Source organism: Colius striatus, chromosome 1 (genome assembly GCF_028858725.1).
Source record: "Colius striatus isolate bColStr4 chromosome 1, bColStr4.1.hap1, whole genome shotgun sequence".
Lineage (NCBI taxonomy): Eukaryota > Metazoa > Chordata > Aves > Coliiformes > Coliidae > Colius > Colius striatus.
Genome location: NC_084759.1, coordinates 169947937 through 169972648, shown reverse-complemented (window position 1 = coordinate 169972648; position 24712 = coordinate 169947937). Strand labels below are relative to the sequence as shown.

General features: G+C 41.6%; 1 protein-coding gene and 1 long non-coding RNA gene across 3 annotated transcripts in view; one reads left to right on the top strand and one right to left on the bottom strand.

Annotated features, from left to right (window-relative positions):
• Window positions 1-3292: 3292 nt before the first annotated feature.
• Window positions 3293-20646, bottom strand: LOC133627978 (uncharacterized). The gene is made up of 3 exons (XR_009820478.1): window positions 20450-20646; window positions 16300-16424; window positions 3293-3380 (listed from the first exon to the last, which is right to left on the bottom strand). It is a non-coding gene; the product is annotated as an uncharacterized LOC133627978 (long non-coding RNA).
• A 191-nt stretch (window positions 20647-20837) lies between these two features.
• FRS2 (fibroblast growth factor receptor substrate 2) overlaps window positions 20838-24712 on the top strand; it is a 56338-nt gene continuing 52463 nt past the window's right edge. The window contains exon 1 of one of the 2 annotated variants that reach the window (XM_062016395.1): window positions 20838-20909. The gene's annotated coding sequence lies outside the window, so the exon portion shown is untranslated. The remainder of the gene's footprint in view (window positions 20910-24712) is intronic. The other variant, XM_062016415.1, reaches the window with a different exon arrangement.

Genomic DNA, 24712 nt, shown 5'->3' with positions numbered 1-24712 from the left:
GTTTATTGATTCACCAGCCATCTTTCTGTTAAGCAGTAACTGAAGAAAAAAGTGCTAGGCAATTTCAGTGCAGTAGAATGTGCCATTTTCAGAGCTGTGCATTGAAAATACGACCTGTGTGGGCCACAGTTTATTATCCACTTCAAATCTGAACATTTTTCACTGAAAAGTTAAAAAAATACTCAATTTTCTTTCGTGATATCAAGGTGTTTATTTGGCTGCTTCTTTGATGATCATCAGTAGCAGATTTTTAAGGAAAAATATAAGAAAGTCAGTGCCAAGTGAGTCCTTCCAAGCATATTCACTCAGCTTCTTGCAGAATTATTCCATTTTCTGAGGAGATTTTTAGGGCCCTTTTGTCCATGCTGAAACAGAAATGGGAATGGAAAGCAGAGTTTTGGTGAGACTAGGCTGCAGGCAACATCGTTGTCTTCATATTTGTCAGTTAATACTAATGGAGAGTAGCTCAGAATATTAAACAGATTGTGCAAGAGCTGTGACTGACAAGAACAGATCTGCTGCAACGCGCTTGAATAGACTGAAAGAGACTAGAGAGAGACCTTTCGAATCCAAGGTTTTTGCAGGACCCTAAAGTATTCTTTTTGTTGACATTTTTAATAAAGTCCAGTAGTCAGCCTGGTATTTCACTTGAGGGCTCCACTGTTAGCAGCCATCAGCATGCTAGACAGGTGATGTAATTTTTGTTTGTGGTTAGTGTATTTTTTTGCCCCCAGTTTTCTTTCAGTTTTTTTTCTTCCTTCTCCTTTGCCCTCTCTACAAAGATCATACAAGAGTCATTAGGTTCCCATCAGTACTAAGGCAAGAAAATAGTGCTAACATCTGTCTGTGCTGAGCAGTTACTATTGACAGAGAACACGAAGAATATCTTCTGCTTGGCCAAGTTCCATATGTTCTGTGCTTTCTTCAGATGCTGAGAAAGCAGTTGAGCCCTGTATTAGGCAGTAATGAAATTCTGGGAAAAGTTGAAAGAGTTAAGTGGTTTAGGATTTTGGCTTGTAAATCAGTGTAAAAAAACCCCCACCTTCCTACATTTGACAAGTAAACCTACAGCTGCCTTCTCTACATCCAACTGCACGGTTCTTAATAGGCAGGATGTGTCTGTTCTGCCGAGACAAGAGCTGTTGATGAGAACACCTGAGACAACGTGTACACAGTAAATGTACACTGCAGAGCTGACTTCCTAGTGTGTCTCATTTTCAAAGTTACTAGAATCGATACAGACTGGGGCACCTAAGGACACAGCTGCATTTGATCCCCAGGGCCTTGAAGAAAAACCCAGAGGCTACACTCTGCTTTATTTTTGGCAACCCTGTGAAGATGTGATCCCAGACAAAGAGTTACAGGTTGTGCTTGCCAGGGGTGCCAACTGAAATGCCAGGCATTTATATACTGCTGAGACTGGGGTTTCTTCCTGAGTTACCATTGTGAAATACAAGTGTATTTAAATTTGCTTTGCAAAGTGCATGGGAGGAAATCCCTCATTGTGCTATTGATGCAGTTTGACCTCACTGAGGCTCCACCTGAAGTAACCCTTTGGTAAGTAAAGATAAAAGATGGTTTATCTCAGTTTATATGCTTACTGTTACCAATTTTACCAGGGAGGAATGTTTACTTCAGGCATCAAACATGCAAACCTGGTAGTTACTGTTGTTACCCCTTATTGCTTACTCACTAGTACCCAGTATTATCTATTCCTAGTCCATTTTTCACTTAGCTCCATCTCATAAGACTTACTTCTTTGTTTGAACTTTGGGTTTGTCACACTATAATTTACAGTTAGATTGTGAAGTTGTATAAAGCTGTGGCCAGAGTGTTTCTCATTTGAAAGGACCACCAAGATGATCAAGGGACTGGAGCATCTTCCTTATGAGGAAAGGCTGCGGGAACTGGGGCTGTTTAGTCCAGAGAAGAGGAGACTGAGGGCGAATCTCATTAATATTTACAAGTATATAAATGATGGATGTCAGAAGGTTGGGGCATTTAGTCCTGTATTTAGTGACAGGACAAGGGGTAATGGGATGAAGCTGGAACACAAAAACTTCCATTTAAACATAAGAAAAAAACATTTCACTGTTCAGGTGAGGGAGCCCTGGCACAGGCTGCCCAGAGGGGTTGTGGAGTCTCCTTCCTTGGAGGTTTTCAAAACCCACCTGGATGTGTTCCTGTGTGACCTGATCTAAGTGGATCTGCTTCTGCAGGGGGGTTGGACTAGATGATCTCTAAAGGTGCCTTCCAACCCCTACCATTCTGTGATTCTGTGATCTGTCAGGAGATGTGTAAATACCCATAAATCAAAAGATTTACCTGTGAGTTTTTGTGGTTAGTAGAGATGGGACCAGAAGGAATATTAGGTCACGCTGTTCCTTTTCTTTCTAGACAGATGTTGATAATGACACCAACCTTAAGACCTTGTTGCAGTTTATGCATTTAATCCACATTAAATACATTTGTTTGCTTCTTAGTGAGAACACAGATGGAAGAGCGTTTCAGGTTGTTTTCAGTAACACGGTTACTTTCTGAACACCAGGTGGCAGGTATGTCCAAAATATCCTCCAGTCGCAACATTTTAACTACCGGGATTTTGGCAGACCTGTAATATCTTTGGTTGATCTCATTTGCGTTGAGACTTGATCATCTCATTAGACACCTTGCCTTTGTTTCTGTAGAGATGACCACATTCTCTCCTGCCTGTTATGAAGCTGCCCAGCAGCCTTGTGAGCAAATAAAACATGCTGTGCCAGGAGCCAAAAAGAAAAACCAGACAAGTGTGAAAGTTTGTTTGCAATTTTTGCTCATTTGGCAAAGGAAGCAGCTTTCAAATGACACATCTCTTTTAGAGTGGGTTTTTTTTTCTTTTTCAGGCCAAGTTTGTGTGACAATATGAATGAACAAAACATAGCCTGGGTGCTCTACTAGACTGTATACTTTGCATGCACTTGATTACAGGTGCAAAATAATAGAATCATAGAATGGTAGGGGTTGGAAGGGACCTTTAGAGATCATCTAGTCCAACCCCCCTGCAGAAGCAGGTTCACCTAGATCAGGTCGCATAGGAACATGTCCAGGCGGGTCTTGAAGACCTCCAAGGAAGGAGACTCCACAACCCCCCTGGGCAGCCTGTTCCACTGCTCCCTCACTCTCATGGTGAAATAGTTTTTTCTTATGTTTAAGGATTTTCCACAAGTAAAAGTAATCACTTTTTTAAACTTAATGTTGATAGAGTTAATAAGCTTCTTTGACTACTTATTGCTTAGTGAATACCATGAGTGACCTTTGGCTTCCAGGTATGTTGAAACTTTTAATTTTCCTGAATCCAGCAGAGAAGAATAGCTTAAGTAAGGGGAAGGAGAATTAGGGTGCTAAAAAAACAACGAGAAATTCTTGTTACATATGCATCATGATATAATTAGTTGAGATTTAACATTCATTTGTGATATTTTTACTATCTCCACTTTAAACTGTTTTGAAATCATGTAAGTTTCTAAAAAAGCAGTCCTGCCTACCAAATGGCTAATACACATCCAAAATTCATATTCACATTGCAGCTTTCATAGAAAAAACTTGAATGTCTAGTGATTAGGCCATAAAAAGAACACATTAGCATTGGAAATGCAGCACTTGTCCTACTCCCTCCCTGATAATTACTATCTTTTTTTAAGGTATTCATGTGTTAAACGAGTGGCTGGCACTTCTGATTCCCGCCCTGTGTGGAGAATTCTGTAGTTTAGGACAGAAACAAACTTCACCTGATCTGCTGGCTTCTGGAATACTTTCACCTGAAGTGATCAACAGCTCTTTTTTCTTCAATGTCTAACGCTGCAATGGCTGGTGAATCTCACCTTTTTTTCACTCTCTATAGTTCAGCTTTATTCTAATTAGCATTGCTTGATTTAACCTCTGATCCACAACGTTATTAAAACACTCCTCAGAGTTTCTCAGTGAAACATTCTGGTATCTTTATTCATAGGATCAAGACATATGGCTAAGAAAGGTCTTCACCTCTGGAATTGATCAGTCAAAACTGCACCTCTGTTTAATGTCTCTGAACAAAAGATTTTAAGTCATTTCACAGTTAAATCCTCATTTCTAAGTTTGCATTCTTAAGCACTAGCATGCTGGGTAAATATGAAGAGTTAGCAAAAAACAAAGTTATGCCTCTATGCATGTAACAAGAGCTTTTGGACTCAAAATTTGGAGAATCAGTAGTGCTGCAGTGCTCTGCTGCTCCATGAGCCCTGCCTGTAGCAGGGCCAGCATGTGGCTCCTTTTTTTCTGTGTATGTTTATTAAGCAAGGATTAATACAGGTAATTTTTGTTTAATCACTGTCACAATTAGTGATAACTACGTTCCACCTAAAGTGCATTTAGGTCCTTAGCCACCTAACTGTGAGCAGGTAACACAGGAGAACATTGAAAAGTGAGATGTGAGAGACTTGCAGTTAACTTTTGGTGTAATTTCCTGGTTTCTCTATAGAAGCTCCTGTAGTAGTTCAAGCATTTACTCCGTAAGCTAAATATTCCTGAGGAAGACTGAATCTGCATCTCACAGGTTTAGAAGCCTTTAAGCATGAGGTCATGAGAGTACTGTCCATTGCTGCTGTTCTCAGCCAGCTGCAGATGGTCAGTTCTGCAAGACTTCTCTAGGACTGGACAGGCAATAGGTGAAGGAAAAGCAAAACCTCATTGAGGAATTTCAGCATTGGAGGAAATGATCTGAGTGCTTTTTTCTGAGCTGAATAAAGCCACCATCTCAGGAATTGGTTAGATCCTTAGAAAATGAACATTCATGAGATGGAATTAATTTCCCATTACCTTCAAAGGTTACATACCTTTTTAGTGGCTATAGAAGAAATTTATGTATTAGACAAATGGGAACTGGTTTTTTTCCTTCTTACATTTGCAAGGTGAGGCAAGACATAGGATAGGCACTTAAACTCGACAGACTGGACTCCACCACCCTCCTACATAGTGTTTGGAAATGATCAAAGTGTCAACTGCTTTGCAAAGCTTTGTGGTTGCTCTGAATCTACCTTTTTGAATCCTTATCAGCAACAGCCAGGAACTGCAGTGCTAGACAAACACAGGCATTATCCTGGATCATGGCAGAAAATTATGGGTAATGTCAGGGCAAAACTGATTTCGTTTGTGCTCAACTGCCAGGCCTGAAAGTCTGCATGTGGCTGCTCTTCCTGGGGAGTAGTTTGTACTCTTTGAGCATCTCACCACCCATCAGGCTGCTAGTCCTGCTTCCTGCTAGATTCATTCTAGAGTATTTAACAGTCACGAGTTTGCATTTTCAAATAGCTAATGTAGTCTAATAAACTGGGCTTTGAGCTTCACAGAATCATAGAATGGTAGGGGTTGGAAGGGACCTTTAGAGATCATCTAGTCCAATCCCCCTGCAGAAGCAGGTCAACCTAGATCAGGTCACACAAGAATGTGTCCAGGCAGGTTCTGAAGACCTCCAAGGAAGGAGACTTCACAGTCTCCAAGGGCAGCCTGTGCCAGGGCTCCCTCACCCTCACAGTCAAATAGCTTTTCTTATGTTTAAATGGAACTTTTTTGTGTTGCAGCTTCATCCCATTACTCTTTGTCCTGTCACTCAACAGAAAAAAGGGATGCCCCAAACTCCTGACATCCACCATTTATATACTGGTAAATATTGATGAGATTCCCCCTCAGTCTCCTCTTCTCCAGACTAAACAGCCCCAGTTCCCGCAGTTTTTCCTCATATGAAAGATGTTTCAGTCCCCTGATCATCTTGGTGGCCCTGTGCTGGACTCTCTCCAGAAGTTCCCTGTCCCTCTTGAGCTGAGGAGCCTAGAACTGGACACAGGACTCCAGATGAGGCCTCATCAGGGCAGAGGGGGAGTAGAACCTCCCTTGACCTGCTGCCCACACTCTTCTTGATGCATTCCAGGATGCCATTGGCCGCCTTGGCCACGAGGGCACATTGCTGGCTCATGTTTAGTTTATTATCAATCAGGACTCCCAGGTATCTTAGTTTTTATTAATAAAAAAGCAAGGAGTCCTAGTCCTTGTGCATTTTCTGGGAATAAGAGAAGATACATTTCTAAGGTTACAAATTCTTTCCAGCAATTTTTTCCCCCTAAAGGATACAGGGCAGAAGCAGTGTCACTACTGTAAAGATGAATAAATGAATTTGTAGGAGTTCCGACATTACTTTCTTGTGACAGGCTGATACAGTGCGCGTATTTTAAGATGGTAAAACTGTAAATTTGTCATGGTTTAATTGTCTGAAAGGTGAAGTTTCATTAAAATTTGTTCATAGCCTAAACCGACCCCCATCTGGTACTAAACACTTGCACATGCCCTGTCTCTGCATTTGGAGCTGGAAATGCTTAGTACTTCGCTAAATAAACCTGGCCTTCAATCCTTCTGAAGCCAGTGGCTTGCAAGTGGACCTCTGGTGGATAAAGGTAATAAACCAGCAAATGGAGAAGCCATATTTTCATAGTAGAAAGGCCACTTGAGAAAAGAGACCCTTCATTAATATTTTCTATTTCATGATAGACTTTACAGCATTGCTTTACAAGTATTAAGCTAAGGCTTTTGGAAGTCTGATGCATACCTATGCATAAATTTTAATAGACCTTTTTTTCAGCTTGTCACCCAGTCATTGCCTTTGTATGTAGCAAGTCTTGTTGACTTTGCAGTCAGATTATTTTCCTGTAGTGTATTTGTACATTTGCTCAAAGATTTACCCTTTGTAAATTCCATCTCCCTCCTCATTTCTATGCTACAGCTCCTTTGCTCTCATCAAAGCACCCTGAAGAGAAATGATCTGTAAGACAAAAAGCAAAGTGTAACTCATTTTTGCTGCTGCTGTTACTTCTAGAGCTTTGTTTATTTGACACTGAGGCTGTGGAGTGCCAGCTTCAGGATCTTACCTGAATCTAGACATAGTTTGTGTGATGACTGTATATATTTTGTAGCTATCTGACAGCTGTCCACACACAAGCATGTTGAGCTTGGCTAGTGGCCTGTGTCACCCTCAATGACCTTGTGTAAAAGTACCTCAAAACCCCAAAACTCTGTGTCTGAACCTCTGTTGTAGTGCCCTTGATACAAAAAAAAATAAAAGTTTGCTTATTTTGATAACAGTAATATTTTGTAAACTGCATCCAATGCTAAATCATTGCTGGACTGCATCAGACCCTTGTTATCATTACAGCTTTGGTTGGAATTTCTGCCTAAAAAACCCATCAACAAATAGATCAACTGTTACCTGGGTGCATTCTGATCTCTTTACTGCTCCACAGTCGTAACTGGGTTTCAAGGACTGACTGTGGTTTATACCCCTTGGACTCAAATTGCATCCAAACTAACTTCAGTAAAGACACTGTAATTGTGAAGTAGAACTGGATTCGAAATAACATTCTCATGATCAAAGATTTTAAGAAGCTTTTGTAGTAATTAGAGAATAACAAGTATACAAAATGTGTTTGCTTCTCATATTTAAATTAAGTGTAAAGATAAAATGCATGAGAAGCTTATTAACTGAACATACAGATACTGCATCTGATAAGATCAAAGCAATTGAGTGGGATTTTAATTTAGTCATTTGACTGACTTTGTCTAAAAAGAAAATGTTTTTGAAGTAATGCTGGCTTTGTTCCATAATATCCAAGAGGTTGGCTCAGTTGTGGATTGCTCCACCAGGCTATTCCCTCTGCTGCTGATGGATGATTATTTATATCGTACCCTGAGAATACCGTACATGTAAAACGCACGGGCAGAGTTCCAGGCCTGAAGGCCTTCAGTCTAAATGGCCAAGAGAGGATGGGTGGAAGAATAAATTGCAGTTCTTTATTTGAACTGTAAGCAATGTCTTTCAGCTCTGAAATTATACCCTTCACCCACTTTGAACTGAAGCAGCATTCAGTACAGTTCTCGACCTGTGGAAACACGACCCAGTCTGACTGTAGAGTGAAGTGAAGTGACCGCCATCTATGGGTTTCACCCTTTTTAACAAAACAGGCTTCTTTCAAAAAACTGGTATTCCTGGAAGTCACTTGCACAAAAACTGTTCTCATGGTTTTAAAAAAGAAGAGATGGGAATAAGACCTGAATAAAAATCCTCTGAAAATCTCCCAGTTGTTTGAAAAAGGCTTTGATTTGACGGTTGAAGTGAGCACGAAGTTGTTTGCTACAGAACTAAGTAGCCTTGGGAAGAAAACCTCCAGACATCTTGCTTCATTACTTTGACAAAATCAGCCCATAGCTGCCAATTGTGAATGCAGAGCAAGAGCCCCAGATACTTCAGGCTGCTTCACAGAGATTCACACTGACAAGTAGGTCTTAAACAAGACCAGGATACGCAGCCTGCCTGGAGGTCTCACACAGTTACTTGAACATCTCAGGAAAGGCCAAAGGCATGAGAAAGAGAGAAGGCAAAAAACATCAAGATGGTCCATCTACAGGTGCCAGTATGGTTCTTCTGGCATAATGAAGCTCTCTTCCACTAGTGACTGAAGCTTTCTTAGCAGTGGAATGAACTTCCCCAATAGTCAAAGACTCACAAACTTCAACTTTTCTCACTTTATCTCAACGATCTCTTTCTTTGGAGCTCTTTAACATAAACATAAGCCACTTTAAAAAAAAAAGCTTCAACAAAGCAAAAACTGTTCTGTTGTCTTATGAGGAAAAGCTGAGGCATCTGGGGCCATTTAGCTTGGAGAAAAGAAGGCTAGTAGTATCACTAGTAGTAGTCTACAACTACCTTAAAGGAAGTTGTAGCAAGATGAGGCTCAGTCTGTTCTCCCTAGTAACAAGCAATAGAACAAGAGGAAATGGCCTCAAGTTGCCCCAGAGGAGGTTCAGGCTGGATATGAGGAGGAATTGCTTTACTGAAAGGGTTGTAAGGCACTGGAACAGGCTGCCCATGAGGTGGTGGAATCACTGTCCCTGGAGGTGTTTAGAAACCCTTGCGATGTTGCACTTAGGGGAATGGTCTAGTGGTTGATAGGGCTGGGACAAAGGCTGGACTTGATGATCTTAAAGGTCTCTTCCAGCTGAAACAATTCTATGATTCCAGGGTAAGAGGCAGCATGGAATAACAAACACAATTGTGACAAATATCTCTATGGCAGAGTTAGTCCCACCTGAAAGGTGTTTTTTCCCAAACTGCTTTGGGAAAAAATCCATAAGCAGGACTGGAACATCTTTCATACGAGGAAAGGCTGCTGGAACTGGGGCTGTTTGGTCTGGAGGAGACTGAGGGGTAATCTTTTTAACATTTACAAATATCTAAAGGGTGGATGTCAGGAGGTTGGGACATCCCTTTTTTCTATGGTAGCCAGCAACAGGACAAGGGGTAATGGGATGAAGCTGGAACATAAGAAGTTCCACTTAAATATAAGAAAAACCTATTTCACCGTGAGGGTGAGGGAGCCCTGGCACAGGCTGCCCAGAGGGGTTGTGGAGTCTCCTTCCTTGGAGGTCTTCAAGACACGCCTGGACATGTTTCTATGCGACCTAATTTAGGTGAACCTGCTTCTGCAGAGGGGTTGGACTAGATGATCTCTAAAGGTCCCTTCCAAACCCTACCATTCTATGATTCTATTATTTCTTCCTTCTGACTCTTCTCCATACTTTTTTCTGTGCGAGAGAATAGTGTTGGTATTTATTTTGGTTCTGTCCCCGATTTGGCTTAAAATATATGCTATTATACATAATTGAAGGGAAATCTAATTATTTCTGCTGAAAATAATTGTTGTTTAAAATACCATTAAATTAACAAGTCTGCTTTTATTTCCCCAGTTTCAAGCAATTATGTAGTTTGCTTCTACTAACTATATATGTGAATTTAGGCAGTACTAAAAGAGAGAAATAATATGCTGGCTGCAAAATGAGGCACGGTACAAGCAGCTGTGTAGCTGTGTGTTCTATTTCCAATAAATCTGTTTCACCATACTTCATCCTTTCTTCTTCTATGCCTCTTCTGAGGGAACATGCCCAAAGTCATCTCATAGACTCCTATGTCACCTGTCTCAGCTCTAGTTTTACATTATTTTTTCAAGGGCTGGAGTGGTTCCTCACCTTGGATGACCTGTTACTCTCACTTAGTGCTTTCTGCCCACATGGTAAGAAGGTTCTCACTTTCCTGAAGAAGGCCACTCCTGGGGGAGATTTCTCCTAGGGAGAAATAAAAACTCTCTGGTATTTATGTTTTTCTTCTCTTAAAACATCAGGCTATGATCAGAGCCTTTCCCCAAGCAAGGATGAGACCCTCCACATGAAGGGTGAGTGACACCTCTCACAGACTCTGTTTTCCATCAGCTGCCATAAATCACGACACTCAGTTACCCATTCAGCCCTAGATGTGATTCTGGAGCACATGGGAGAAAGGCAGACGAATGGAGGAGAGCGAAGCCTGCTGTACCACTGCTCAGAACTGCTGATCCTGCACTTTCTTTGACTACTGCTTTCATTAACAAATTACAATGAAGAGGCAGGAAAGAAGTCTGGTAAGATCGCAAAGATCTTACCAGTGCGAGCTGGGGTTCCCTCTGCAGATTTACTGCTGAGCAGACAGAGTTGTTTTGGAAGACAGAAAGAGAAGCGTGTTTCACTGGTTTTAAACATGACAATTTGACTTCTTCAAAGAAACTTTCATTTCTTCATAAAGTAATATATCCACCTTAGAGAAACTGCACAAGGTCACTGTGGGGCCAATTCACTTCACATACATCAAAGTTAAATTGAAGTAATGTATTTTTTATTTTCTACTCCACTGGATAAAAACAAACACCATTATATCTGATTTTGTCATGTCAGATCTATCACTGCTAAAGGAAAAAATCCAGGTTGCCATTTTAAATATTCCTTTAAAACCCCTTCCAGAGCACACCAAGAGGCATTTTTCCTGAAAAAGCCACGGTATCCCTCTCATTGCACAGGACACAGTAACTTGGGAGTCAGAGAAAAGAGCTTCAGAAAGGCAGATACATAATTCTGGTATGTAATGTGGACATTAAAGACCATTTCCCAAGGATATTCAGTCATTCTACCAGCCACAATGTCCCTTAGTGATGCAAATGACCAAGTAGAGCAGCCATTATCTGCCTATGTCAGTGCTGGCCTTCCCATCACAGTGAACTATACATTATTGTGAAGATACCTGCTGCCAGTATGGGTGCTGGGGACCCTCAGAGTCATTTTAACAATCTCTGAGTGGGAAAAAAAAAGTTTCTTTAAATGTAGTCCTGGAACCTGGAATGATTAATCCATGCATTCATTAAAACCATCAAAAAGATACTTTGAAGGTTTTATTAAAAACCACTCTGTAAGTCGTTCTGTAAGCTGATGGCAAAACACACACCAGTAACACCTGTTCTAGCAAAAGTTTACACCAATTTGCCAGTTTTCTTTTCTCACTGTCTCAGATCCTACATTGTTGCCATGATATGGCCAGACTTTCTGCTACTGCAATGCTTTTCCTAACTGGAAACCACAGCAAGATATATTATTGTAAGGATGCAGGTCCAAGGAAAAAGTAGTGTTATCTTGAACATTTTTTCTCAGGTACTCACTGTTCATAGCTTACAACATATATCATGAAAAGACTGAGAAAATCATTGATTGGTTTAAATCTGCATTAATTTCTTACCAAAGGCAAAAACTCCACACACTGGTGCTTAATCATACGTTGTATCATGTACAAGCATGCAGTTTTCCATACAAATTCCATAAGGTGTTTAATCTGCTATTGCAAAAATACTTATTTGCATACAATCACACCCTGCTGTGGTTTGAAATGTTTTCTGAGAATACATTTTGAGCCTATTATCTTAACCTCACTGCCTTTCTACCCACATAGAGACTAGCAGACATGCAAACCCTTTAATTTTTATTCAGGCCTGAGTGTAATTAAGTTGAAGTGCATTTGTTCTTTAAAACTACAGGACTCAGCTTCTTCTGTAAGTATTGGTGATGAATATACTGTTGTTAAGTTGCTGAGCTGTAGTAGAGTCTGCAGCTCAGAAATAAAAGTTCTTATTACAGGAGAAAACAGTCATGGATAGTTTGGGGCATTTTTGTAGTCTGAATAGTTTGTTCACGTCATGCATGCCAGCTGTTGAGCAGACGTACTCACAAACAGCACTATCTTATCTTTCAAAAATCTTAACCCAAATACCACAAAGCACTGACCATAGTTAGAGAAATCAGGGTGAAGAACGTCTTTTTACCATCTTTCTTGTTGGAGACAGGTTTGATCCACTTGCAGAGAAGATGTACTGACACAATCCCATCGTGTGACTTGGAAGCATACACTGTGCCAAGTATACTCTTCCCCATTATTCAGTGTCTGACAAACTGATTATATATCATTTGTTTAAAGAAAACATTGGAAATAAAACCCACAAACTGTAAGCATGGGAAACAGTACCATTCACTGACTCCTGCTATAGCTGCACTCTGACAACTTCTTTTTGTTATATTTTTACAAAGTGTTTTAAAAAATACTGTCAGTCCACTACAGAAAGTACCATAGAGCTGACTCTTCATGACAAATCCAAAGTGTCTTGTCCCCACTATGTTCCTGCACTGAGTTTTAACATATATTCGTTAACCCGGACTAAACATATTCCCCTCTTGTCAATGAATATATCACATGAAGTAATGTAAAGTTAGGGCAGAAGTACATGATAAGAACCTTTCTTAAGAAGACGGGTCCAGGTAGGTTGCAATGGGCCTCAGGAGGCCACCTAGGACCCTTTACTGTTCAAAGCGAGGTCAGTTGAGCAGACTACTGAGGACCATGTCTAGTCAAACTTTGAGTAGCTCCCAGGAAGGAGGTTGCACAACTTCTCTGGACATCTTGTTCCAATATTTTACTACCTTCATGATATAAATGAATAAATGAATAAACCTCTGGATCTAAGCAGAGTTTCCCATGTTTCAACAGGTGTCTGTTCCCTCTTGCCCTATCACTGTGCACCTCTGAGACAAATCTGTCTTGGTCTTCCATTCAGACAATAGCAGTAAGATCTCCCCATAGCCACCTGCTTAAGGCTGAACAAACCACTTCTCTCAGTCTTCTACAATACACCATTCTTCCAATCCCCTGAGCATCGTATGTCTCTGTACTAGCTGCAAAATGGCCATACTGTATTGGACTATACAGGGATGTCTAATTTGCTTCTGAGCTTAATGACCAGGATTTAACAGTCAGGAAGAGAGTATAAAGAACAAGTCAGATATAGCACAATGCTTCTGGATATATATTCAGAGTTTTCAGTAAATCATTGGTGAGAGAAAACCTGAAGGACACCATATTCCATTCTGTTTACTATCTGTCAATGCAAGGCTTCCCTTTCGAGTTTAGCCTCTTTTCAAAAGTAATGATAGTTTCAACTTCCACATTTCCATACTTCGATTCTGCAGGATTTGAGAACAAGATTACCTTTGGGTTGGTTTAAAAATGCTGTCCATTTCCCCTGTGTGCCCACTAACTAGAAAAAGTGAAGGAGAGCTTCCTACCTTCTCCCCACAAGCCACCACTTTATAGAATTCCATCATCTTCCCTCAGTCATCCAAGCAATGTCGCTTTTGCCTTTTTTCAAACTGAGAAGCCCAAGTGCTGGTAGTTGTGTTTTAAACAAAACCCCTGTTCTTGAAATTTCATTATTCTTTTCTACCTTTACCTTCTTCCTGAAGTGGGAAACCAGAGCTTCAAATTGTGTGGCCATACCACTGACACACACAAAGACATCACAACATTTCCTGCTCCATTCTATCTTTCTTTTCTAGTAACTCCTGGTATTTTTGACTTGGAACTGGAAATGAAGTTTCTAAAGAATTACCTATAGAGACCATAAGAACTCCTTCAGCAATAACAGCATATGCAGAACGTACCACTAGCATATGTAATAAAGATTGGTTTTGCCTGTATGCCTTAACTTCACTGTTATTGTGACTGAATTTCAACTTCTAGTTTAACCCCTGTACTGCTCAGCAGAATGAGATCCTTTGAAACTCCTTGCTGGTAGCTTCATATCCCATTCCTGTAAAGGATTTGGCATGAACAGCAAACTGTGCTGCTTCTTTACTCACTCTTTTTCCAAGACCATTTCTGAGTATGCTAACTAATGCAGGTCCCAGCATGAATCCCCGTGGGAGTCCAATTGTAACTCTCTCACAATGTAAAAATGACTATTTATTGCTCCCCCATTAACCCTTCTCTTTCAGCTAGTTACTAATTCACAAGACAGGCTTTCTTCCTAACAAATATCTGACAGCTAATGTTCATTAACAGCACTGGTGAGGGACTGTGACGAAAGCTTTTTTGAAATCACTACAACGAACGTGTCACCTGGTTTATCAGTGTGTTGATTTTGTCAAAGAGCTTCATAATTATGACAAAGCTTCTCTATCTACAAAAATTATGTTGATTTTTCCATACTCTGACGTATTTGTCTGTATGCTGAAGCCTCACCCCAGCTGTCTGTCACTGATTTGCTTGTGTGACCAGAGACAAGTCTCAATGACTACACTAGTGAGGACTCAGATGCAGAAATACACTCACGATTCTTAAATACAAAATGACTCTTCAAAATTCTCATCCAGTTGCTTTATAGCTATGGAGGTACTTACAGTCCATAATTTCTTACGGTTTCCAATTTCAGTGAAGTTCCCAAAACATCTCTGACTGCTTTAGCATATACTTTCCAGAAAGCTTATTTTACTCTTAAAGGTCCAGTCCTGACAGTCACTGAACAATTTCAGTGGCCAGGATTAAGGATGCTGTAATAACCATATGATGGTTATAGCATATTCTGAGTGAAGGAAACTTACAAAACCAAACCCAGGTGTCCCACAAGCCGAGTTTCAGGGTTTCTAATCACTGAACTATAGGAAAAGGACAGAATGGTTTCTTCTATTCCTTAAATATTCGAGTCCTGTGTAAAGAGGCCCCTTCAGGCATCTAACATGAAAGAGTTCACGGAACTCCCAAGTAGAGAAAGAAGCTCCTTCGAACTCAGGTAGTTTCGAGGATGTTGAGACACACACTTTTTAATCTTTGCTGCTGTACTTGCATCTGCATTCAAACACCTCCCATGCAGCTGTGCTGGCAAAATGGACTATTTGCCAGTGCCTTGGTCATGCCCTTGTAGTGCAGACGTAACTGACCCATTCCCCAATGAGCACCATAGTGGCTGAGGTAACGGCACGTAGTCCACCTGCCAGTTTTCCAATAGCTGGCGTAATGTCTGGTCGTGGGCCACAACAGACACAAGCCCAACACCTTATAGGAATCTTCAGGTCACTGTGACCTCCTTGTCCTTTCACAGTGAAAAGTTTAGCCATCTTCTTATTTAGGGTGGATTCCATGTGATCCTGGTCCCCCACTTGCTTCTGCCATGTACCATATAGATAATCCAGAGACAGAACTAGGTGCCATTGATTTCACCCTCCAGCAAGGTTCTTCAACGTCAACTGCCACAAATCCAAGCAGAGCAGTACCAAGGCCCTCTGCAGACCTAATCCACATTCCCTTGTAAGTAAAATAAAACTATATTTCTTCTCAGGTAAAGGAAACACAGAAATAATTCCATTAATGCTAATGAAGTATCAACTAACACAATGACAAATGCCCTAAGAATACCTAAGTAGTTGTTCAATGAGTGAACAAATAAATAAGTCAAAGGCCACTTGCTACATACAGACATTTAAAATAATCAGCTATTTTCTCCTGTGAGAGGCATCTATTCTGTGTCCCAAAAGAGGAAGGGGCAAAACTGAAAAATGGGGTATGATAAGCTACTTAATTCTATACTTTGTGCCCACGAGGGAGTTAAAATTGCAGTTGTATAAGTTGCCTAATTTTTAAAAGTCTGACATGGTGACAATGCTCTTTGAACACTGTTTTGTAGATAGTACGTAGTCAAGTGTGTATGGTTCTGAGGCCTTGAAACTCTGAAATACAAAGAGGTGAAGTAAGGACATAGCAGCAATCTTCACTTGGAATTCCCTTGCTTTTGTCTGCTGAAGTCAGATCTTGAAAGTTATTGCAACACACTGCAGCTTTTTTGCATTTAATTAGATTTACATCTCACTTGGTTATCACAGGCTAGTTGGAAACAGACGTGTGTATATTCTGCAGTCAATGCATTGATGCTTCTTCTGGAAAACAGCCAACACAAAGTTACAGGAATTGCGTGCAGCAGCCTTTGTTAGAGGAATAAAAACAGTCCAATTTGGTTAAGCAAAACATTCATTTGTAAGGAGAACTGTATTAGTGTGCATACTTACGAGGCCCAAAAGGCAGCTTTGTTTGCAGTGATGTTTTTCAAGCTTCCAATATTCAAATGGTAAGGATCCAAATATTTAGTATCTCAAGGAGTACAAGACACAGCCTCTTAGATAGCAAGTTCAGCCTGAAATGAGGCCAGAGAAAATACCTAAGTTTAAAATTATGTTTCTGCAGCTCATTGCATTACCTTTAAAATTAACTGTCACAGCGATAAGTATCCTTCCCTTACAATACATCACTCGGACCTTATGGATCCTTTAACCACGTCAGTGGCATATTTGTGCAAGAACAAGACAATTTACACAACTGAGCAAAATCAAATGACAATACAAACAGCTGCCTGAGGAATTCCTGAATTACCAGGTTTGCTTCACTTTTCCATGGATACCATAGGAATAAAAGCAGAAGGCCTGTCATATTCCAATGGTCATTTCAGGAAAAGTTTCACTGTGCAAATTAAAATGTCCAGCTGAAAGGCATCTTTATTTACTATTGTATTTGAACTTACTTTTAGCTGAAATGATGACAGCTTAATTAACAATGACAATACTCAATGAAGTGGTTTAAATTACTGGCTCAGTGTTTGGATTCCTTATGAAAAAAGCCAAACCAAAACTTTACCAGGGAGGTATCTTTTCTTAAGAAGTGCAGGATCAGGCCATAAGTGGCTGCTATATCGTCCTTACCATATGTGAGGGCTTTGTTTGAATGTGAAAACAGAAACTTCTTGATTTAGGATACAAGGTGTCATTCTACTTAGCATGCCACATGAGCGGAGGCAGAATATGACAGGACTGGTATTACTCTGCTCAGCCTGCACACTAAACCCATCTCTCTCTCTTTGTAAATCTGTTTTCCAGCTCCTGAAATGTTGTTATAGACTGAATGTGTAGGGGTTTGTTTTAAAGACATTTTGGTTACAGAGTCAAATGGATTTTGGAAAGGTAGGGGTCAGAATAAAATTACATTCTAGGTAGCGTCTTACAGCAGAGAAAGGACCTTCTGTACCACATTTCACCAGAAACATGCTTTCACTGCTGAGTCATAAACCCCAAAAGACAGTGTTTGTAATAGATACCTCATCTATAGCTGTGTCAAGTGAGACCTATAGCAACACCAAAGGCCTTCTCTACTACAAAATAAAGTGACAGCAAAGTTCTACTATTTGTCATGAGGCTGTTGCTATGGTTTTAAGAGAAACTGCTTACTTTCCTATGTTTTTTTCAAGAGTAGAATTTATAGTTGAAACATTAACGATCTCAATGAGTATCCATCTCCAAAAATACATTCAGGCATCATGCTGGGGTATATCATACTGATCATAAAAGTCTTCCCAGACAAGAAGATAAATGATACATGAGATAAGTACCCAGCTTCTTGGGAAGAAATGTAACGCCTTCACTTCCTCCCCTTGAGAAGTTTGTTACCATGAATCTCTGAACAACGTAAGAAAGGAAACTACAGAAACACAATGCAAAATTTGACATTCTATTCACCAAGAGTCCCCTCTTTGTCAGGCTCTGGCATTAAGAAAGAATACAAGATACATAAGGAAGCCTTTTCTTAAGGAACTGCATACTGCCTAAATCAACGCAGATCCCAGGCAAAAGTACTTGACCTGCAGAATCCCAAATTTGAGGATAAACTCCATCACAAAACATTGGTATCACAGGACCTGGAATGAGAGGGGTCTAAGAACTGAGACTGAAATCCATTAGGACAGTGAAATGATGCCGTTCAATTTTATTTCCTCTTCAAAGACTACTTCTAAAATATTTATGACTGTCTGATTTTTAAATGAAAAGGAGGTGTTAACTTGAGAATTTTCATTTGAGGTGAAAGGAGTTAATTCTGAACGGTTCTAAAATTGAACACCTTCCAAGTGAACATTTAAGTGAGTAAAGCAGTTATGAATCAGAAAGCAATACAATGTATGATTGCTATGGCTGCCTCTGAAAAGCCATGCATTTAGCACACCCAGTAGACACTGTGTAAGACTATGTAAAAGATGCCCAAGCAAACAAAGTGTTTAGCTACTAAAAGAATATTTTTACAAATTAAGCTACAGGCTAACCACTTACAAAAAAAGCGTTAAAGGTGGTAGCAGAATCTAATTTTTAAAATGAGAATATGAGTTAGAGTAGAACAAAAGAGACCTCTGACTTCAAAGTTAATCTAAAGAAAGTTTATGAACGTGTAACAGAATTCAAGATGCTATTCGAACACCTAAAGCGATGGAAGCTCACAATTTGCAGAAGCCTATAGACAGCTATGCGGTCTTGGAAAGACGAGTAATCAGTACAGCATCTGGACTGAGCTGCAATCATCTCAGTTTGGGATGACAAAAATTAATGTAGATATGGCCAGCAACCAATGCGTCATGAAAGAGGAGGAACAGCAATGTGCGCAGTTAGAAATTCCCATCACTAACAAGACACAGCAATGTCTTAAGAAGCCATAAAACCACACAGTGAAAGATATGTAACAGCACAGAGCACTGCAAAGGTCCAGTACTTAAATACAGAACTGGTCTATCAGTAAACCTGGGTGAGCTGGCTAAGGTAACACTCAGGTAAGTAGTAAAGATCTTCACCAATGAACATAACTTCACCTTTGATGAAGACATTGAATGTTACTGTCAAAGTGACACTACGCTGTCCAAATTTAATGCAAATCCTGACACACAGTTTAAATGCAGCCATCCACATGAGCTGGGGAAGGTATGGTGAGACCTAGAGGGAGTAGAAAAAATAAAAGACCCAGCACAGGAGACGTGTGGAGACTTTGTTTCTTGTTCACCCAGATGCTGCTGAGAAGGCCATGGAAAATTGCAACATACAAATACTTAGTCGGATATGGACTCAGATTGAAATCAACAACTGAAGCCAAGCAGACTTTAAGGCAAGTCTGTGTAATAGGGGACCTGAAGGTCACAAGGAACCCTGCAGATATTTGTCTTAAGAGCAGCTCATTGTATTGTAGCCCGTTGACATGTTACATTTATGGGATATGAGCATATACAGTATGTTAGATGACAAGAGTTTGCTTTGTGACTTCATATACTACGTGACTCAGCTAGAGGAAAATCCCATTTGCTCTGCTTTATCCATCCAGATCTTTAAGCACTGACTCACACACAGAGAATCATAGAATTATAGAATGGAATCATAGAAGCCAACAGCTGCAATGGTACAAGCATTAAAACATGGTTGTGCTCCCTCTCCCCCATTTCTTTCTACATGTTATCACCTTTTTCGCAGATACATCTGAAGGAAATCTCTGCATGGACTTCAGCTTCTTCATCTCTCATACAACCTACATGTACAATGAATACTAGGATAGTGGAGTATACATTTGCTTTTGCCACTGCTGCTGTGAAGTAGGAACTGGCGAAGGGAAAAAAGGTGAGTAAAAGTCAGAGCGGCATTCTTTATTCTCCCTGTCAAAGGCTTTAGGTAACTGAAACTCAGTCAAAACATATGTTGCACAACCTCTGAGAAAGTAAAATACATAGACCAGTTCTGTGAAGTAACTCGGTGCAAGGCATTGTTTGCTGGAGAGGTCAGAAGTCAGAGCAAGGCCAAAGAAGCTAGACAACAAGAGGAGCATGTATGTAGTATGATCTGAGACAAAGAGAAGAGCTGTGTGCAGGCTGCTGGCTGCTCTAACTGCTAGCAATGTGTTTTGATTTGTGCGTGTGTTGGGACAGTAATTACACACTTGAGATTGAAGGCTTTCTGGTGCCAAGACCTGTCAGATGTTTTGAGCTGTAAACAGGCACTAGGAAGGACGATGTACAGGTAGCGACAGCAGAACACAGGTGCGGTGGTTTTCTGCACTGGTGAACCAGAGTGTCGTCTCTTCAAATCTGCACAATGCGCAGGTCTGCTGCCTACACTCATTCTTCTCGTTTCCCACGTTTCTAACGCAGACACAGCCTACTTTTCTTTCAGCTGTACGGAGTGTCCTTCATGAGAATGGTGCAACTTCAAACGGCTGCAGATGAGTTACGGTGGCACTGTCTAAAGTAACGCCACGACCTCGTGAGCACCGCGACTGACGGAGGCTGCCTCGCAAGGAACTGAAACCCACCCGAGCTGACACAAAGCTGTGCGGGCAATTACATCTTCTTTATTCTGTCTTTTTTACCTGAGCAATCAGAGGCCAGCGCGACCCCTGCGGCGCTCTGGGGCACGCTCCGCACTGTCTGCCTGCCTCCCGGCAGCAGCCTTGCCGGCTGCCCCGCCGGCACCGGCACCGGGGCTGGGGCGCCCTCACGGATCCATGGCGGCCGCGCGCGCCTCCAACGGCTCGCCGGGGCGCGCGAGCTTCCCCGCACACCGCCTCCCCCGCACACCGCCTCCCCCGCCAGCGCCCCCGCGGCCCCTCCTCGCCGGCCGTCGGCCCCGGAAAGCGTTCGCGCCGTGCCCCGGAAGTTGTCGCGGACAGAGTCCGGCCCAGAGCGAGGCCCTGTTGCTGCCGCTATCGGGAGGCGCAGCCGTTACCCGCGGCGCGACGCGGGGCCGCCGTCTCGCCCGTCACAGGCGGCCCGGCCCGGCTCGGCGCGGCCCGGCTCGGCGCGGCGGCCAGCGCGGGGCTCATGGCGGAGGTGACTGCTGGTCTTTTCTCCGTCTCTCCTCCCTTACTCCCTCCCCCGGCTCCTTCTCGCGGGGGTTCCCAGCCGGCTCCACTGGGAGGGAAGGGGCGACAGCGGAGGCTCCCGGGGCTGGTTGGCCCGTGGGCGGGAGCAGCCCCGCGTCTCGCCTCCTCCCGCATCTCGCCGCCTCCCGCGGGAGCCGGGCTGGGACGTGCCCTGTGGTGAGAGCTGCCCTCCCTCTCCGTCCGAGACGTGGGTCTGGGACGTGGGGGCTCGCTGTGGGGATGGCGGGAGCCGGGTGGCGTCAGAGGTCCCGCGGCGGGTAGGCGACCGGAGGGCATGCGAGCGGGAGGGCTGAGGGTCATCCGTGGGCAGCGAAGGCCCTGGGGGGGACTGAAGTCTCAGTCTGGGTCTGGGGCGGGAGGGAGGGAAGGAGCAGGGGTAGGGGAGCGGATTGTGGGTTTAAAAACAAAAGACGAGCCGTTAAAGTTGTGCTGGCAGTTAGTTTGCTGGAAGCAGGTCTGGCGCGGAGTGCGGATCCCGGCTGCCCGCCCGCCTCTTCAGTGCTCGGTGTGTCTGATAGTTCAGTCGTATCTTGTGTGACCTGTCAAGCGCTTGCACCTTCCTCTGGGTCAGCTGCTTCTGTCACATGCCTCTCAAGCAAGTGCATTTTCTGTTCCACGTCGCTGAGCAAGTGCGGGGACTTTCGAAGTTCGAGCCCTGAGACTAATTGAGAGCTCTGTCGGGTCAGTGGGTTAGGGTCAGCAGACCAGAGCCTCCTGAGGGGAAATGGGTCCTCGGCTTCGCAGGGCAGTGCTGTATGTCTGAAGGAAAGTGATAGGTAGCTTACTTGCTTGTAATTTTGAACCTCCTTTCTTCTGACATATCCCTAGATGTGAATGTAGCAAGGATAGATCTGAAGAGTTGCAAAGGTCAGAAGGTATCTCAGTACTCATTTGACTCGGTTCTCCATCTAAACTCGATTTTCTGGAAAGTGAAAGCACGCTTTCTCATCTTCCAGGTCACTGCATCTTGTTCAGTGTTAATGGATAAGAAGTGATAATCGTTGATTAGAAATCACTTAGGAATGTTGTTGGATGGGGAGTTGAAAATAATAGTGTTACTGTAATGAATACATACTGCAGAAATCAGGGTTGAGTATTAGTAAGTACTGACAAAGTTGCCAACTGTGCTTTGATATTAACATTTTTTAACAAATTTTTTTAAATGTGACTTTTTTGAGTAGCCTTTGGGATTTATTTTTTTAACCTTTTTTCCAATTTGAAGTGAGAAAATGACATTTACTGTAAGTAAAAAAGTTGTTTGAAAGTATTTTTTATCGTTCTTGAATGGTGTTAGTGTTAACAGTAATTGTTGTGAATCTGTCATTAAATCTGCTCTTCTAGTTCTACGTCATAGTTATATTTCGGAGAATGAACACCTATTTTTTTAACATTTATTGCTGTGTTAAAAGTGATTTGATATGGAGACACATGGATTCAGATCTTGTTTTCTTGTTGAAGTCAGCAGAACTGCCAGGGAAGTTAATTTTCTGTTTTCCTGGTTTAGCAAGTGCGTTTGGAAAGCACACCTGCCTATGCCTGCTTAAAAAGAAACCTGTATCAGCATAAATCACCAATTCAAGTCCAAAAACTCTTAACTCCATTCCCAATGGAAAGTGAGAAAGAATGTTGTTCCTTGACTGAGATTCCCTTTGGAAATGTTTGTTGAAACAATATGCCAGCAGTATCTGGTTAAATGGCTTTCTAGGGCTTTGTGCGTTTTCCAGTTCAGTGTCTTGTCTTAAAAGTTGGCAGTGAGTTGTAGTCAAAATAAACTGTTCACATTTCTGTGTAACTGTTACAGGCAGAGTAGTTTGGAATACTCATACAAGAAATTTCTGTTAAAGGGAAAGTGGGCAGGTGGTAGTTTGTGGGAGAATCTATCTTTGTAAGAAAAAGAGTTTCATAAATGGTAAAATTATAGTATGTGAGATTTGAGAAGAGTGGTGGATACAAGAATCTGATTCTGCACTTCAGTTGTGTAGTTCTTGAACTGTGATGTTGATATATCTTTTCAATTGACACAATATGTTCATCCAGTTGAACATAAAGACATAAAGAAAACAAATACATTTACTTGTCATGGTAATAATTTCCTGATTATGATCCATTAATAAATTCTGTTGTTTGGAAGTTAGCAAGGTGGTTGCTAACAGTTTGTCTGTTCTCCTACTTCTGATACTTTACTGTTCAAAAACTACCTTGAAAGTAGTTCTATCCATGTCTCTTGGGCATCTGATTCTGAATTCATTGAAATGAATTATGTTCACTTCTGTGACTATTGGGTCTTGTAGTTTAAGCAAAATGACTTTTTGAATATCAGACAAAATTTACTCCTGAGCAGAGAGGTTTATAAGACCACCAGAGTAACCTGAACCATTGTTTAGATTCCTTTATAAGTATTAAACTACAGCTAAGATAGTACCTAACATGACTGCATTGATTTTATTATGTGTATGTTCTTCCTTTTCTAATAGCTAAGTTGATTTGATCAGTGATGTTTAAAATAATATATAGTGAAAGTGTCATTAAATTAAGGTATCTAGTGCTCTGTCTTAATTTTATTAAGCATAGATTGAAATTGGTTCATGTAGTGAACTGGCCTCACTTCCTGCTGCTTGTACCCAAGCAGACTTAGGCTTCTGTGGAAAAAAAAGAGACAAGGTTTAATCTTAGGAACAAATTAATTAAAATAATCATGTTCAGCTGCTCTTGACAAGTTTAAATTTAAAATGTTATGATGTACAAGTGTGTTTTCACATCACCACAAGCTGATAAAAATTGAACCTTCTACCTTCCCAGCCTCCTTCCTTTTCTTCCTTGTGCTGGGAAGGATTGCACTGGGAGCTGGTTCAGGAAGCTGAACTGGCTGAAATCTAGCAACTTAAAAAAATATTATTAATTAATTTATTTGATAGAGTTAGTTTTTAATTGGCTCAGTGTCCCAAATGGACTCACTCTGCAGTTGCGTACCTGGCAGTGGTTGCGTGAGTGAAGAGGGGAGATTGAGTGGCACTGCCTGAGCCTGGACACGTGAGACTGATGTTGGGGACTTCAGCCTGCAACCTACTGCTTTGCATGGGTGTACAGCTGGCACGGACCAGCTCCACGTTGAAAAACATGGTCCTGTTTGTTTCCACACCACTCTGCTGCTTCCTCCTTTGTGCAGGCAAATACTTGCATGGTTATGTGGTGAACTGGGTTGAGGTTTGAACGAACTTGGGGGAGGGGCAGGGAGGGGAGGGTTAGGTTTAAGCTGGATCAGTTTGCTGCACAAACATTTGTGCTGGCGCAAAGATGGAGGTGGAAGCAAGCAATAAGGGGAGCGGGGTGTGTCTGTTTCTTTTGGTGACAGTGACACATTATGCTGGTTTAAAGTATATTTGATGCTGGCCTAAATCAGTGAGGTTAAGCTCATATGGCACTGAGGGTTTGAAGATGACATTCGGTTATGGTTCACGAGCACATTTTTCATCTAGGACCACTTAATCCATGATAGTGTGTTTCTGATTTAATGATGTACTTTGAAGGGATCTTGAGGGAAGAATCTGGCCTCTTGTATTTTTTTAGTATTTTTATTTGATACCTATTGTTTCATTTAGCGGTACTTAATGAGAAAAATATGTTCCTGTTTATAACTGCTGTTCATCCATCACATCCTTGAAACAATGAATTTGTTCAGCATGTATATTGAAGTTTTATTTTTAAAATACTGAACTCAGAAAAGATAGTGATCAGTGTCCACTAAGAAAA